This window comes from Sminthopsis crassicaudata, chromosome 2 (assembly GCF_048593235.1).
Source record: "Sminthopsis crassicaudata isolate SCR6 chromosome 2, ASM4859323v1, whole genome shotgun sequence".
Classification (NCBI taxonomy): Eukaryota; Metazoa; Chordata; class Mammalia; order Dasyuromorphia; family Dasyuridae; genus Sminthopsis; species Sminthopsis crassicaudata.
The window spans coordinates 499,973,404-499,989,389 of record NC_133618.1 but is presented as its reverse complement, the minus strand read 5'-3'; positions in this window follow the sequence as shown (position 1 = coordinate 499,989,389).

The window sequence follows — 15,986 nt, the reverse complement described above, 5'->3', positions numbered from 1 at the left end:
CAAAGTAATTCAGCTAAATTATATCACTGCCCTCTCCCACTTTAAATACAGGAAGAATGGAGACACAGAAGTTGGGCTGAACTATTGGAGAGAATAGAAATAGAACTCAGGCTCTTCCCTTTATTCCGCTTTCCTCCCAGACGTGCACTCGGACCCCACGCTCCCTGGGTCACACACGCACACAGAAGGAGGGTCTTGTACTGCCCCCCCCCTCCCCCACCCTGCAAACCCCAGGCCCGACAAGGAGCCCTCTGCTCTGCACGCCTCTGAGAAAGCCCCCGGTCCCGGTCCCCTTCCCGGGCCTCCGCCGCTGGGCCCCTAGGTGACATGTGCCAGGGTAATATGTGTTCCTGTACCTCGAGGTGCACGTTGATGTATAACCGCTATATATCTTGCAGCTCCTCTGCCACCCGGGCAGGGGACTGTGCCGGCGGAGCAGCGAGCGCCTCTCAGAGGGAGGCCAACCAATCAGCGTCACTCACTGTAACAAGCTAACGAGGCCCGCTCGAGTCCCTTAATTCACGGGGGAAGGGGCTCTTTGTTTGGTCGCCAAGAAGAGCATCAGCGGCGGTGGAGAATATTATCAGCAGCGTCGGCTTCTTCCCATCCCAGTCCTCAAAGCCGGCCTGCTAGCACAGGAGGGGCCGGAGGGCCAGAGGAGGTCTCAGAAATAAGGAAAGCCTCTGGGCATGGGGGCTGGACTCGGGCAGAGAGGGCAGGAGTCGAAGAGGGGCCTGAAGGATCCCTCAGCCCAGGGGAAGAACACTGAATTTTCCATAACAGAGAGGCCGGAGAAAGGCATCTGTTCACAGGCTGTGTGATGACGGCTCTGCCAGGGGTATTTAACACACTATTGTATAACCGCTTTCACCTTTTAGGGTCTTTTCCCACTATCAAGACTTCTTTAGGGCGAATCCCATGGCTTATACCTCTCTGTATAGCACCTAGTCTAGGATCCGAGTTCATTAGGTGCTCAATATAGGCCAGGAGGCAGTTTAGTGGATAAGAGAGGAAGGAAAGAGAGAAAGAAGGAAGAGAGGGAGAGAAGGAAGGGGGCAGGGAAGGGAGGGAAAGAGAGAAAGAGAAAGGAACGGATAGGATGAAGGGAATGAGGGAGGAGGGGGAAGGAAGGAATGAGGGAGGAAAGAATGAATGGGAAAGGATAGGAAGGAAGAAGGGAGGGGGGAAAGGAAAAGGGAATGAAGAGGAGAGAAGGGAAGAAAAGGGAAAGGAATGGGAGGAAAGGGAAAGAAAGGGAAGGGAGGGGAGAGGATAGGAGGGAAGGAAGGGAGAAGAATAGAAAGGGAATCACAGTTTTAAAGCTAGAAGGACCCCGGAAAATATCTAGTCCAACATTTTTACTTGTCAGGTGAAGGAACAGGCAAATGATTTGCCCACAATTACACTGAAAGATAGGTAAATTGATACCTAGAGCCCCATTGTATGTATTTGACCTCCACTGATCTGGACTGGACCTACTATGTCTCAGTAGATGTTCTTGAGCTGCAAAAGCAGAAAATATTCATCTTCTGGTGGCTGACCCTCTACTGATGAGCCTCTCTTACCTTAGCTAAGCTGATCCTTAGATAATAACAGTCTATTTATCACAGCCTCCTATCAGCTAGTGTTGTTCTCTCCCCAGAACTGCATTAGACAAATGCTTAATATGAAATCTTTCCAGCTTAGTAAGACCTACCAGAGTTTCTGCTCTGGTGGCACAGTCCTTGAAAATTTGGGGATAGTTCTACACTGTGATAGCAATGAAGCATCCATAGAGGATTTACATGGAGGAAAGCAATAGATAATCATAATTTAGGTGACATCAAGATAAGTGGTCAAAAGACACCCAGGCAGTTTTCAGAGAAAGAAATTAAAGCTATCTATAGCTATATGAAAAAAAAAAAAAAAGCTCTAAATCACTATTGATCAGAGAAACACAAATTAAAAACTCTCAGGTACCACCTCACATCTATCAGAGTGGTTAACATGACAAAAAAGGAAAAAGTCAGATGTTGGAGGTGATATGGAAAACTGGAACAGTAAAGCACTGTTGGTGGAGTTATGAACTGATCCAATCATTCTGGAGAGCAATTGGGAACCATGCCCAATTATAAAACTGTGTATACCTTTTGATCCAGCAATATCACTGTTAGGTCTCTATCCCAAAAAAATTCAAAAAAGGAAGAAACTTATTTATACAAAAATATTTATAGCAGCGATTTTTGGGTGGCCAAGAAATCTAAAAGAATAGCCAAAGAAGCTATGGTATATGAGTGTAATACTATGAAAGTGTATTATGCTATGAGAAATGACAGACAGGATAATTTCAGAAAAACCTACAAAAGACTTACATGAACTGATACATAGTGAACAGAACCAGAGGAACATTGTACACAGTAACAGCAACATTGTTTGATGAAGAATTATGAATGATTTAGCTGTTCTCAGCAATACAGTGATCCAAAGCAAATTAATGATGAAGACCATCTTCCTCCAGAGAAAGAAATGATACTGACTGAATACAGACTGAAGCATGTTAATTTTCATTTTCTTTCTTTCATTTTTCTTTTATTCAAATCAAAATGACTAATATGTAAATATTTTACATAATTGCACATGTATAACATAATTGCACATGTATCTTGGTGTTCACCATTTCAGGAATAGGGGAGGAGAGGGGAAGGTGGGAAGGATAGAATTTAGAACTCAAAACTTTAAATAATTTTTTTTTAATTGGGGAAAAGTTACAAGTTATGTGTGAGGAAAACAATTTAGTAGACCACTGAACTAAACAGAGAATAGAAGCTATGTCTCTGTAAATCCCAAAGGACTCTGTCTTAGAGAGTAAAGGCTTTCATCACCTGGAGATAGAGGCCGAGCTCTGTAGGGGATCTAGGATTCTGTAAAGGAGACTTCTTCCCTCCAAACACCTCGTTGAACCTCACTGCCACCCCAACCCTCCTCCAGTTACCGCCTGCAGATTCTCTTTTGATGGACTGGCAACCTGTATATGGACTTCCTAATCACAAGCAGAAAAGAAAGGGGATGGGCCCCAAGATTCTCATGCTTAGCAGAAGAAATAGGACCCTGTGTCTCTGATAAGAAGAATCTGTTCTGAGTCCCTTTTGCTTTCTTGTTAAAAATGATTTTAGTTCGTTCCCTCTATTGAGGCAGGTAGATAGTACAGTTGATAGAGCTCTGGACCTAAAAGACTTGAGGGCAAATTCTGCCTTATTGGCTGTCATTCAATTTTATCTGCTGCAGCTTCCTCAACTGTAAAATGGAGATCATAATAGTATATTTATAAAGTATAATAAATACCCATTCCTTTTCCCTTTCAAGCTTATCTACTTTTGTGTCCCAAATCCTCCATGAATTCCTTGAGTAGTCTTGAGAGTGTATCTCCCAGTTTTCTTGTACATAAAAAGAGGGGTTTGGACCAGGTGACCCCCAATTTCTCTTCCAGTTCTATGAGCTCTGGAGTACACAATTGAAAGCCCAGTTTCATCTCTGTGGGCAACCTCTACCTTCTACAGGGTGGAACTCAGTCTCTAATTTCTTTTCATCCCTTCTCCTTCTCAGGTATGTGAAAACCTCAAGACAGGATGCTGAAAGCTGAAGACAGTTGGATCTGGCTCCTAATCTGTTAGTCCAAAAATATTGAGAACAGACTCCTCACATGGAGAAATTCATCCCCCAACTCAGTGTGTATAAATTTCTATCTTTATTTATACACATATCTGTGTCGCATCAATATCTTTGTATAAACTTATGCTATATTAATATAAATATAGACTTATTTATATGTATATATATATATGCATACATTACATATATATGGCTGAGACAGGAATAATGCTCATATAACTTCAACTTTACAAATAAGCCACATGTGTATGTTAGGCCAGGATGGACTGAAAAATGAACAAGACCTTCGTGGGGTCCAGAACTGGACAAGTAGGGGCTTCAATTTCCTAACCAGTTAAGGGTTTAGATGATCTAGATGATCTCTGAAGTCTCTTTTGAATTCTAAAACCCCATATTCCTCTATCCCAATAGGATCCTGTTGCTATGAAGAAATATAGGAATTTATAGAGAAAGAGGAAAGACGAAAACTCAGGGTTAGGCTAGAGTATAATTTTGTACAAGTTGGAACCCAAGAACTAAGTTAAAGGTTAAGAGCTGTAAAGGAAAAGCAGTTACTCAGGAGAGAAAATGAAGAACAAGAGACACACAGGAGAGAGAAATGAGTTCATAGAATCTTCCACAAGGGAAACCAAGAATGTTACAACAAGAATATAGACATATATGCCTCAATTATAAAACGGGGAAAAGGATGTCCAAAGGATATTGTGAATATCAAATGAGATAATATTGGTAAAGTGCCTAACACAATGAGTGGCATGAACACATGATATAAATGCTTATTATTATTATTATCATTATTTTTAGAGAACCCAGAAAAGGAAAAACCCTACCCATTATAGGCACTACTCTACAAATATTTGCTGAATCCTTCCTTAGTGAATCTAGGAAATTTCTTTTTGAGTTGGATATGGAAATAAAACATGAAACTGGGAAATGAAAATCAGAGAAACAGCTTGTTAAGAGCCTGATTAACTGAATTAAGTGGTATCAAGCCAGCTTAAGAAAAAAGATTGTGCACCTGTATGTTATCTACCTGTAGAGAATCTGTCCCCTCCAAGATCCTGTCTTATTGTAGTAAAATGGTTTAGTACTATAAACCAACCTGCTGAGCAAATGTTGGGCTAAAGGCACGTTAAGAAGGAGAAACACCTGGTCCCAGATTCCAAGTTGAAAGGTTCCATAGAAGTCAGTCAGTTTTACTTTCTAGCAATCTTCTCTATATCTCCAAGAAGAGATCATCCAGGCTCTGTTTAGTGCCATTCTTTTGTTTGGTCTGATCTGGTGATGGAGAATTCATTCTTTCCTGACTCAATTCATCTTTCTTTTTGTTGTTAAAAAGCTCTTTCTTATGTCAAGCCAAAATTGGCCTCTCTGCCATTTCTACTAATTGCCCCTAATTCTGTCCTCTGGGCACAAGCAGACTAAGCCTAATTCTTCTTTCATGTCACATCCCTTTAAATACTTGAAGATGGCTATCATGACCCCACTTTTCTCTCTAGGCTACACCATCTCCAGTTCCCTCAGCTGAGAAGTACTTGAAAGAAGTACAAAAGGAAAGACTACAGTTTCAAGGGTACTGTCTTTGAAGGACAAAATATAGAATCCTGTAGGTGGGAGAAGCCATCTAGTCTGATCTCACTTCCAATAAGAAAAGCCCCTATGCAACATTTTTTTTTTATTTTACTGAGGCAATTGGGGTTAAGTGACTTGCCCAGGGTCACACAGCTAGGAAGTGTTAAGTGTCCGAGATTAAATTTGAACTCAGGTCCTCCTGGCTTCAGGGTTGATGCTCTATTCACTGCACTACCTAGCTGCCCCCAAATGCAATATTTTTAAGAGACAGTTTTTGTTTGCTTACCTCCAGGTCATAGAATTCATTACCTCACAAGACAACCAATTCCATTGCTAGATGGGCTCTGATTGTTTACAAGCTCTTGTTTATTTGTATTAAGCTGAAATTTGTTTCCTTATAATATTAGATCATAGGACCATAGATGTATAGCTAAAAGTGACTTCAGAAGCCAAAGCCATTTAATCCAACTTTTCATTTTACAGAAGAAATCTCCATGAACTCATTTTTTTCTGTTCTGGGAACTTCCTGTTCTCTAACATTCCAATTAGTCTTCCTGAACTGCTCCCCTTCCCCAGCACTCTCAAACTTTTCTTTAGCTGTGGCTCCATATCTTATACCAAATCATACTACTGTCTAGCCTTAAGTTTTCCCTTCCTTTTTTAAATCTTCTCTAAAAGTTTCTTTATATCACTTACTTCTTTCGACATCTAGGTTTCTACTGGCACTGATAAGAGCATAGGATTTTACAGTTCAAAAGACCTTATTTTGAGGTCACCAAGACCTATCTTCATAAAGAAACTGACACCCATGTTTGTCCAGTTCTGGACCCCACAAAGGCCTCATTCAATCAGTCAGTTCATCCTGGCAGAAAATCACAAAGATAATAATTATCAAAAGTGGAATTTGAACCCAGAACTCCACTACTCTTTCCATTGTACATTTCCACTCATTGATTCCATAGGGCAGCTAGTAGTATTATATAGATAGACCATTGGGCCTAGAGTTAGGAAGATTTGAGTTCAAATCCAGATCCTACTTTGTCTCAATTCCTCATCTGTAAAATGGGAGTACACAGTGGAGAAGGAAATGGTAAACCATTCCAGTATCTTTGCCAAGAAAATTCTATGGATCAAGTCCATGGGGTCACATAGAGTCAAACACAAGCAAAGAACAACTCATTGGTTTATTAGAATAAAACTACACAGAAAAAAGTTTATTACTTTGTCTATGTGAACATCTTTCTGGTAATTCAGGCTAGCAATCATGTCTCTCATAAGTCTTCTCTTTTTCATTCCTTAAGTGAATGACCAACAATGGAAACCTCAGGGAGCCTTTAAAATGGGGGATGGAGGCAATCTCCTGGATCCATCCTCTTCCTTCATTATATCTTGATTTAAAATTTGTTGGATGATGAATAGAATGGTAGTGAGGACAACCCTCTGGTTGGTGAAGGGAGAACAAGGAAGAGTGAGTGAGAGGAGCATCAAAATATGAAAAATGGAGCTATCCTCAATTCCCTGTCTTTCATTAGGAGTTGATCCTACTGAATTGTAAGCTACTTGAGGACAATATGATGTTTTATTCATCTTTGAATATCATCTTTTGAATCTCTTTGAATCTTTGAACCAAACACAGAACCTTGTCTATAACATATGCTTATTAAATGTTCTCTAAATGAGGAACTTCATCTATGTGTCCTTCTTCCTAACTAGGCCATATTCTCTTTTAGAAGGGAGATCATATGGCCCCTTCTCTCTGTATCTCAACCCTATTCAGAGCTTTGCATATAATAGGTGTTCAGGATAGGTACTGACCAATGGAGAGGTAACTGCAATTTTTCTGAGAAACAGGCATAATCCTCATACTATAACCACCATCAAATTGCTTTTATTCCTAGATCACATCCCCTTAATACTGTTATGTTTCCACAATATATCAGATGCTGTATCCATCCCTAGCTAGGCCAAGTCTTAATCCAGAAGAAACCCCTTTCTTCTCTGCAGACAAAGAAAAACAAGAGTCGCATACCCCAAGAGAAATGGTAGAAATCAGGGGGGAGACACTCTTATAATTGGAGGATATTTTTAGGTTGTTTCTCAAGGAGGCAGGGTTGGGGAACAGGTAGATCTGAGAAAGTTCCATAAACTAGGAAATTGTATAATAATGTGGTGGGGGGAAATAAGGAGATCACTGGACCAAGAGTCAAGAAACCGGGAATCTGGCTCTGCTATGAACTTGTTTTGCCAGCTTGGATAATCTGCTTCAAATCTTTGTCACAATGCACTCAAATGTAGTGAGGGATGTGGACTTCATGGCAACTAAGGTCCCTTCTAGTTCGGACATAATATTGTATAGTCTAAGATTCCTTCTAGCTTTCTAGTGTTCTATAGCCTCTTCAATTTAATTTTTCTAAGTTTTCATTCTAGCTCTGATTCTATTCCGTTCTAGTCATTCCCATACCTTGATCTTCTTTCCTAGTCTATCCTATTTCATCCTACAAATTAAACTCAACAAATATTAATTAAGCAACAATTATCAGAAGATAAGACCGAAAAAAAAATCAAATAAATAAAACAAAAACTAGTCCTCAACCTCAGGGAGCTGACATTTTATTTGGAGTATGGGGAAGATAATGGTGTGTGTCTATGTATATGTATATTATACACATATGCATAAGTGTATTTAATGCAAATTAAGGAATGAAGGAATGAAGAAGGGCAAAAGAGAAATCAGACTAGAATGCTTTGAACTAGGAGGACCAGAAAGGCCAAACAAAAGAGGTAGTGTAGGAAAAAAGATAAGAATCTGAAAGACTAAGAGGGGAGTGAGTGCATTCCAGGCTTAAGGGATGGCCTGTGGGAAGATACTGATATGGAGGAGGGCAGGATGAGTTCAGGTTGTGAATCTGATGGGCCAGATTGTGAAGGGCCTAAGGAGACCCTAGTGAGAGCTGTCTCATCAGGGAGGCAATAGAGAAGGAAAAGTATCAGCACAGAAGACTGAGAAGTACTCAGAGGGCTAAAAGGAGAGTCAGGAGAAAGCAGTGCCACAGAAACAGAAGAAAAAGAGAAATTATCCAAGAGAGGAGAGGTAGTCAACAATGTTAAAAGCTGCAGAAAGATTATGGAAGATAATCTTTGGATTTAGATTTGAGAGATCCCTCAAAGTCTGTGAGAGAAAAGTTCCAGTAGAATAGTTGGGTCAGAAGCCAGAGTACCAAGAGTTTAAGAGGGATCACCTTCTTTTCCAAAAACTCTTTCCTGGTCTCCCTAATAGTTTACTGTTCTACCCTAAATTATGGATAGATTCTGTTTATATTCCATATTTATTTCTTATCATATCTCCTTAGTAGAATGTAAACTTCTTGAGGGCAGGGACTGGCATTTCACTTTTGTATTTGTGTCCTTGGCACCTACCATGGTAAGTAGCACAGAGCAGATGCGGAATGAACATTATACAATTGAATTGTTCACCATTGGGAAAACAAAGATAAATATGGGAACAGGGGACTCACAATGGACGGTTTTGATTTTCTCAGTAAAACAGTAGGTGAATTTGCTTGCTGAAAGTGAAAGAATACCTAGTGTGAGCAGACAGAGTCTATCAGAAAGGAAGAAAATAATTGCCATGCAGCAGTGAGGACCCAGTGGAGCTTAGATAACTGGAATCTATGGCAGACCCAACTGACATGGTCCCATGACATTCTCTGCCAACATTTAATCAGCTCAAGATCCAAAAAAACGGATGGTGGCAACTGAGGGCTGGCCAGGGCCATACAGTGGAAAGGCAAGGCATTCAAAGGTGCTTTTTTGAATGGGTTAACTAGAGGCTTGTACTGTGGATGGAGGGAAGTAAGGTCAGTTGTAACTTGGTTACAAAGAAATAAAATGTTCCTGGGCTTTGTCACAAAGCCCATACCCAGCAGGTCAGAGAGGTTTCCTGACCTCCAGGAGCTTATAGTCAAACACTGCCACCATGCACGCAAACATGCAGAAGGACTGAGCCAGTCTGACAGATGGTCTATCAGCTAGAGTCAAACTTCCACATAAATAAATCAAAAACATATTTCCATAATGAACACAGTCTTAATGTTCCTAGTTCATCAGCTAAGTAAGAGGTAAAAGAACATATGGTGGTTCAGGTAGGAAAAACAAATCCCAAGATGGCAGAAATAGGGGTTATGTCAACTCAAAGGGACATGGCATAGGGAAATAACAGCAAAACTGTACAAAGATCAAACTTTTCCTGGGAAGATTTTCAAGTCCTTCATGAATGTGGTATTTTTCTATTGTCCTCTCTAGGGCTCCTCTGTCCCTAAAACAAAGTATGGGAATGATTGTGCCCATTTAACACTAATAAGAAAACAGAGTCGCAGATAGGTTTGGTTGGTGAGGTAGGGACAAGAATATATTTCATGTAATACATGTAGAAAGTAGAAGAATTATAGGGTCATGGAACCTTTGGGTTAGGAGGGATCTCAGAGTCTTTCCAGTACCACCCACTCATGCTTCCTGGTTACTGACTCCTAAGAAGTGGTCATTCAGCAGAAAACTGCATGCTTCTTCCCAAGGCAATCATTACATTTTTGGATCGCTTTAATTGTAAGGAAGCATTTAATTTTTTATCTTTGAGTGACCTGTACCTAGGATAGTGCCTGATAACGTAGTAGGTATACAAGTAGTGTTTGTGATTGATAGAAGTGGTAGAAAGAATACATCCTGTGTGACCTGAAGTTTCATCATCTTTTAAATGAGGGCCTCTTAGGTCACTTCTAGCCCTAGCCCTATGACCCTATGATCACACCAAAATTCTCTTCTATGTAATTTTTAGCCATCTCTCCTTCCTTATTCTGCCTTCTGGGGACAAATAAAAGTAATATTAATTCCTTTTCCACATGACATCTCTGGAATGTAATATAAGAACTCAAGCCAATTAGTTCCAGGACTCCCCAGTGTGTGGCCTAGACATGTGGTCAAGCCAGAGTGGACGAAAGACCATGTATCTTTCATAAAGACTCTGCTTCCTGGGGCACTCAAGGTACATTCATTAAGCATCTGAGTGTGGAACCATGTGTTGGGTGCTGGGGGAAGGGGTGGAGATACACCATTTACATAAGGTAGAGTCCCATCCTCCTTGGAGCTTATATTTGGGTCAATATTATCTATTCCAAGACATCTTTTTACACCAGCTATTCACTCATGAAAAGGTGAAAGAGGGCAAGGATTCTGGTTGCTTTTTTATAGGCAGAGAAAAAAGCTCTAGAGAGCTTCCCCAGGGTCATGCTGCACCATGATGAAGTCAAGTGCCAAAATTCAGATTTTTTTTTCTGCCAGGAAAAGGCCATCCTCCCCCCACCCAAATTCCCAAATGGCTTCTTCATCTCTCTTCAAAACAGATATCATGGCTTCCGAGAAACCCCAGTACATCCATCAAGTCTCCTCTTGTCACTCCTGGCTTCTCAGGGAGCAGATAAGAAGGAGTCATCCTTAAGGCACACACATATGAGTGAATGACTTTAATGGGACAGTCCTTCTCGGACTCAAGGATATTAAGGAACAGCTAGCTCTGGGGGGGAAAGAGTGGGCCTAGTAGGGCCTGAGGCAATGTCTCAGACAGGAGCTTGAGAAGGACAAGATGATTAAAGGGATGATGGCAGCTTGGGACCTCTGGGAAGCTCCTCCTCTCCACCCAGTCCTGGATGCTCTGGGCAGCCTCTGGACCAAGACATGTGCAGCTGTGTTCCTGAACCTCTCCCAACCCTTTTTGTCTTTGCCAAAAGAAGCTGGAAATCTCTTCTCAGCATCTTTTCCCCTGGGGCACTTTTTAAACATTCTAGATAGGAAGAGGGAAAAAAAATCTATTAAGATGGAGGTGGATGGGTTAAGTGATTTGAACTTTGCAGAATAGTTCTCAAGACTGGGTTTACTCTGTCTCTGAGAGAGGTCAGTGTGAACCCAGATTAGTCTCTCAGGATTAAAACCAATGGTAGAATTGACCTTCTCCACCAAAGACGCTTGTTAAGCCTAACTCATCTAGACCCTTGATAATGGTCTAACCTAGGTCAAAGTCCAGAGTAACCACTGGAGTCCTGGTCCCTAAAGCCTGAATTCAATTTAATTCAGTCCAAGATCACAGGATTTAGAGATGGAAAGTATCTCAATGATTACCTAATCCAACCCCCTTGACTCAATGTCATTCAATTCAACATGTATTAAGGACTTACTGTTAGTATATAGCAGCAGTTCTCAAAGTGTGGCCTGGTGATCCCTAAAGATCCCCTTAGTCCTTTCAGGATATTTTAAAGGTTAAAACTATTTTTATAATCATATTAAGACATTTCTAATATGGTAAACATTAATAGATATATAACCTCTGTAAACAAAAGCTTTTTGGGGAGTCTTCAAAATTTTTTCAGAGTAAAGATGTCCTAAAAACCCCAAAGTTGAAAACTGATAGTTTATAGAATATAAGGTCTTAGAAGGCAGAGAATGTTTTCCTTTTTATTCCTGTACCACCAACATCTAGCATGGTGCCATATACTAGGACATTAAAAATGCTTATGGAATTAAATTGCATTGAATTATTAGGTACTAGAAATACAAAGGCAGATATGACACAGGCTTTGTTTTCAAAGGGCTTACAGGCTAATAAATTTAACAAGTATGCTTTCTGCTTTCAATACCAGCATTGTACACTATATTGTGGGAGCCATAAGGGAAATATAAACCATGGGCTCTTGCCCTCATGGAGGGTACAATTTCTTTACGGAGGCAAGACACACATACACACACATTAGTTATAACAATGCAAGATAATTGAAATAGCCAAATGAGTAACATAAATAACAGGAATGGAAGGGGTAAAGAATGGAAAAAAGTCTGCTTTCTTGAACCCATCTACTCCCACCCAGACTCACCCCCAATGAATTGGAAGTGACCAAAAAAAATGTTTGAAGATAGGACACAGAACTGAAAGAGGCCTCAAGGATAATCCAGTCCAAGTCCTTATTTAATACATGATTTGGGGGAAGCTACATGAAAGAAATTAATGGACTTCAGCTGGTCCCTAAGGAATGGCTGGGGAGAGGGGACAGGATAATAGCCTTGGAGTTGAAAATGAGGAAAACCTCCTGAGTTTGGGGTAGAGGACGAGTGTTGGGAAGGGGCAGGAGATAAGAGCAGACAAAGGTTGGGTAGGAATAAATTTTGGATTAAAGCCAAAATGTGGGCTGAAATGATGGAGAAAAAAAAAAAACATTAATACTTGTCAGTGTGCTGCTCAGTAATCAAAAATACTTATGCTTACCCTATACCAAGTGTTGGGGATACAAAAACAAAAAGCCCCAAATGGTCCTTGTCCTCAAGGAGCTTTCATTCTAGGCAAGACAATATATAAATATCATATGAGATATATACAGAATTAAGGAGAGGTAATCTGAAAGGAGAAAGCTTTAGGCCTAGAGGCAAATAGGTGGTACAGTGGTTAGAAGACTGGACCTGGAGCCCCAAAGACTGAGTTTAAATCCAGCCACTTAGCTTTTTGTTTGCCTCAGTTTTCTCAAGTGTAAAATGGAGCTAATAATTAATTGCATCCATCTCCGGAGGTTGAAGATCAAACGAAATAAGTGTCTGTCAAGGAGTTGTTTCTATATCAATTCTAGATCACAGCAGCAGCAGCTAGGGGAGGGGCATGGGAGGCAGGGAAACAAATGCCTCTTGCATGAGGTGAAACTTGAGCTATGTTGGAGGAGGCCAGGAAAACTCAGAGGTATAACTGAAGGGGCATGTGAGGCAGCTGGTACAATGGCCTGGGATGGGAAATATGTCAAGTGGGTCAGCTTTGCTAGGAAACACCTGAGCGCAAGTGTTTTCCCTATGGTTAAATCTCTACTGGTCCCTTCTATGATTTTTTCCTGGAACCATTCTAGTTGAAGAGACTCTAAAAAAAAAAAACAAAAACAAAAACACCTCTCTTTCTGTAGGGAATATTTTGGCAAAGGGATCAATAAAGTAGGAAATCTTGTGAGAGTCCTAGTTGAGCCCAGGAAAGCTGCCTCTGGATGTTCCAATGTTATTCCAGATACAAAAATCAAAGCCCTATTCTGAAGATAATGTAGAAAGAGCCATGAGAGTGAAGTGGGAGGGGACCTATGTATAGATTTAGAGTAGGTTTGTGCCAGTAAAAAAATTAGAAATCTTAAGGAGGTGGGCCTTCCTCTCTCTAGGAGCAAGATAAGCCCTTCCAAACTGTTAGGGACCATGGCGGATTATGAGACAGAAATGGTTCTCAGAGTGACCCAAATGCATCTTCCTAGAGACCCAGCATAGGCACTGGGGAGCTTGCATCCCTCAGATTCCAGCTCTAAGAAGATATTAAGGTCATGAGGGAGAAGGGAGTCAGCATACCCAGAGCCATTTTCATCTACAAACATTGATTGAGCTCCTTAATAAATGTTTGTTGAGTTGAACTGAATCCCCAGTGTTTCTGAAGATGACATCATGAAGGGCTGCCATGCTTTGTTGTTGTCAATCATCGGGTATTTATTGTTGGGACGGAACACCAAGTTGAACCAACTTGCCCTTGTTGATGTTCTCATGTTAGAGTTAAAGAATCAAAGAATGTGAGAAAATTTGAGAAAAGGAATCTTAGCAGTAAAAAGAATCTGAATAAAATCTTAGGGATGGAGGGGATTGTAGAACAGAAGAAGGGAGATTTCAAAGGGACCTTAGATACTAACTAATCCAAAGATCCTTAGTCTTTTATGTGTCATGCATGAAAGCCCCTGTTAACATGGTAAAACCTATGGATCCCTTCTCAGGTTAATGTTTTTAATTCATTGAAGGGAATGCTAAATTTCAATTAGAGATTTGTTAAAATTTTTAAAAATGTATTTTTTCCATTCAAGTTCACTGGCTCTCTTAAATCGTTCCATAGAAGGGGTCTGTGAATCCCCAATTAAGACCCTCTGGTTTAGTTTAACTTTATTTTACAAGTAAGGAAGCTCAGAGCAAGAGTTTAAATGATTTGCTCAGGCTTTCATGAAAAAGAGCACTGCAGTCCAGTGACTAGTTGGGAGAGCCGGATTCAAACCCCAGCTCTCCTACTATTTATGTGATCTTGGGCAAGACTCTCTGGGGTTCAGTTTGTCATTCTATAAAGTTCTGACCTAGAGGAGAGCTAAGGCCAATTGTATTTTATATTTCTTTTTAATTGAGACAAAGTCTTTAAGGGACTTGTTCAGGATCACACAGATAGTACACGTCTAAAGCTAGATTTGAACTCAGGACTATAATTCCTCCAGAACCAGTGATCTAACCACTGTGACACCAGTCAATTGCATATTAATCTATAACAGTCTATGAATCTATATGATGAGCTGATGATGAGATCATTAATAGGAAACTGGGTGTCCCCACTCTCAAGTAGAAGGTTCTTTCCACTGCATCCTTTCTGCCTCCCATTGTACTCTGCAGTGGTAGAACTGGGAAAGAGTTCTCTCCTCTTTGCCTTCCTTTCCTGGGCTTTCAGATGACCCCTTTTTCAACTCTGGCTCTTTTGAGAACCTTAATTGTGAAGGTTCCAGGTTAGGGAGTTTAGTTTTGATGGATACAAAACTCTGGAGTATGAATATGAGCCTGAACAGATGACTGATGAAGACTTTGTATTTTTCTTCCAAATCTGAAGTCCTTTTATCAGTTTATGGTGGGAAATCTTCCCTCTCCACCTTTAAGAGTCAATAAAAATAGAGCTCTGATTCTCTGCTCCTAGGGGTTTACCTAAGAGATGTGCCCCCTCCCCAATAATAACACCCACTCAGCCTTCTCCCTATGTGTCTAGGGACCCTCTCACTCTGGGGAACTGCAGAGTAGCCAGGAGTCGGGGGTAGGGGAGCCCTCAGTGTCCTGTGGAGAGGATGGGGGAGGCAGCTCACTTCACCGGAGAGAAGCACCGTGTTCAGCAGAAAGGAATGTTCTGAAGCAATGGAGGGAGGCTGAGTCTGGGCCAGGCAGCCCTTGGAGGCTGTTTCAATCACCGGCCCTCTCCAAGCCTCTTTTATTGGAGCTTTAAAACTTTTCTGGTTCCTCTAGTGGGGATGTTTGCATTTGGTGTCCAGAATGACTCAACTCCCTCCTCCTCCTCCTTCTCCTCTTCCTCTCCCCTCCCCATTAAAAAATCCCCTTTTAAATATTTGTTCAAAGTTGGTTAAATTCTCCCAAACAGTCCCCCCTCCCATTCCCTGTGCATTCTTGTTCTCCTGTAATAATCTCCATCCCCCACTTCTCAGCTGTGCCTCTCTCTCTCTCTCTCTCTCTCTCTCTCTCTCTCTCTCTCTCTCTCTCTCTCTCTCTCTCTCTCTCTCTCTCTGTCTCTGTCTCTCTCTCTCTCTCTCTGTCTCTCTCTCTCTCTCTCTCTCTGTCTCTCTCTGTCTCTCTGTCTCTCTGTCTCTCTCTCTCTCTCTCTCTCTGTCTCTCTGTCTCTCTCTGTCTGTCTGTCTGTCTCTCTCTCTCTCTCTCTCTCTCTCTGTCTCTCTGTCTCTCTCTGTCTGTCTGTCTGTCTCTCTCTCTCTCTCTCTGTCTCTGTCTCTCTCTCTCTCTCTCTCTGTCTCTCTCTCTCTCTCTCTCTGTCTCTCTCTGTCTCTCTGTCTCTCTGTCTCTCTCTCTCTCTCTCTCTCTCTCTCTCTCTCTCTGTCTCTCTGTCTCTCTCTGTCTGTCTGTCTGTCTCTCTCTCTCTCTCTCTCTCTCTCTTTCTCTCTGTCTCTCTCTGT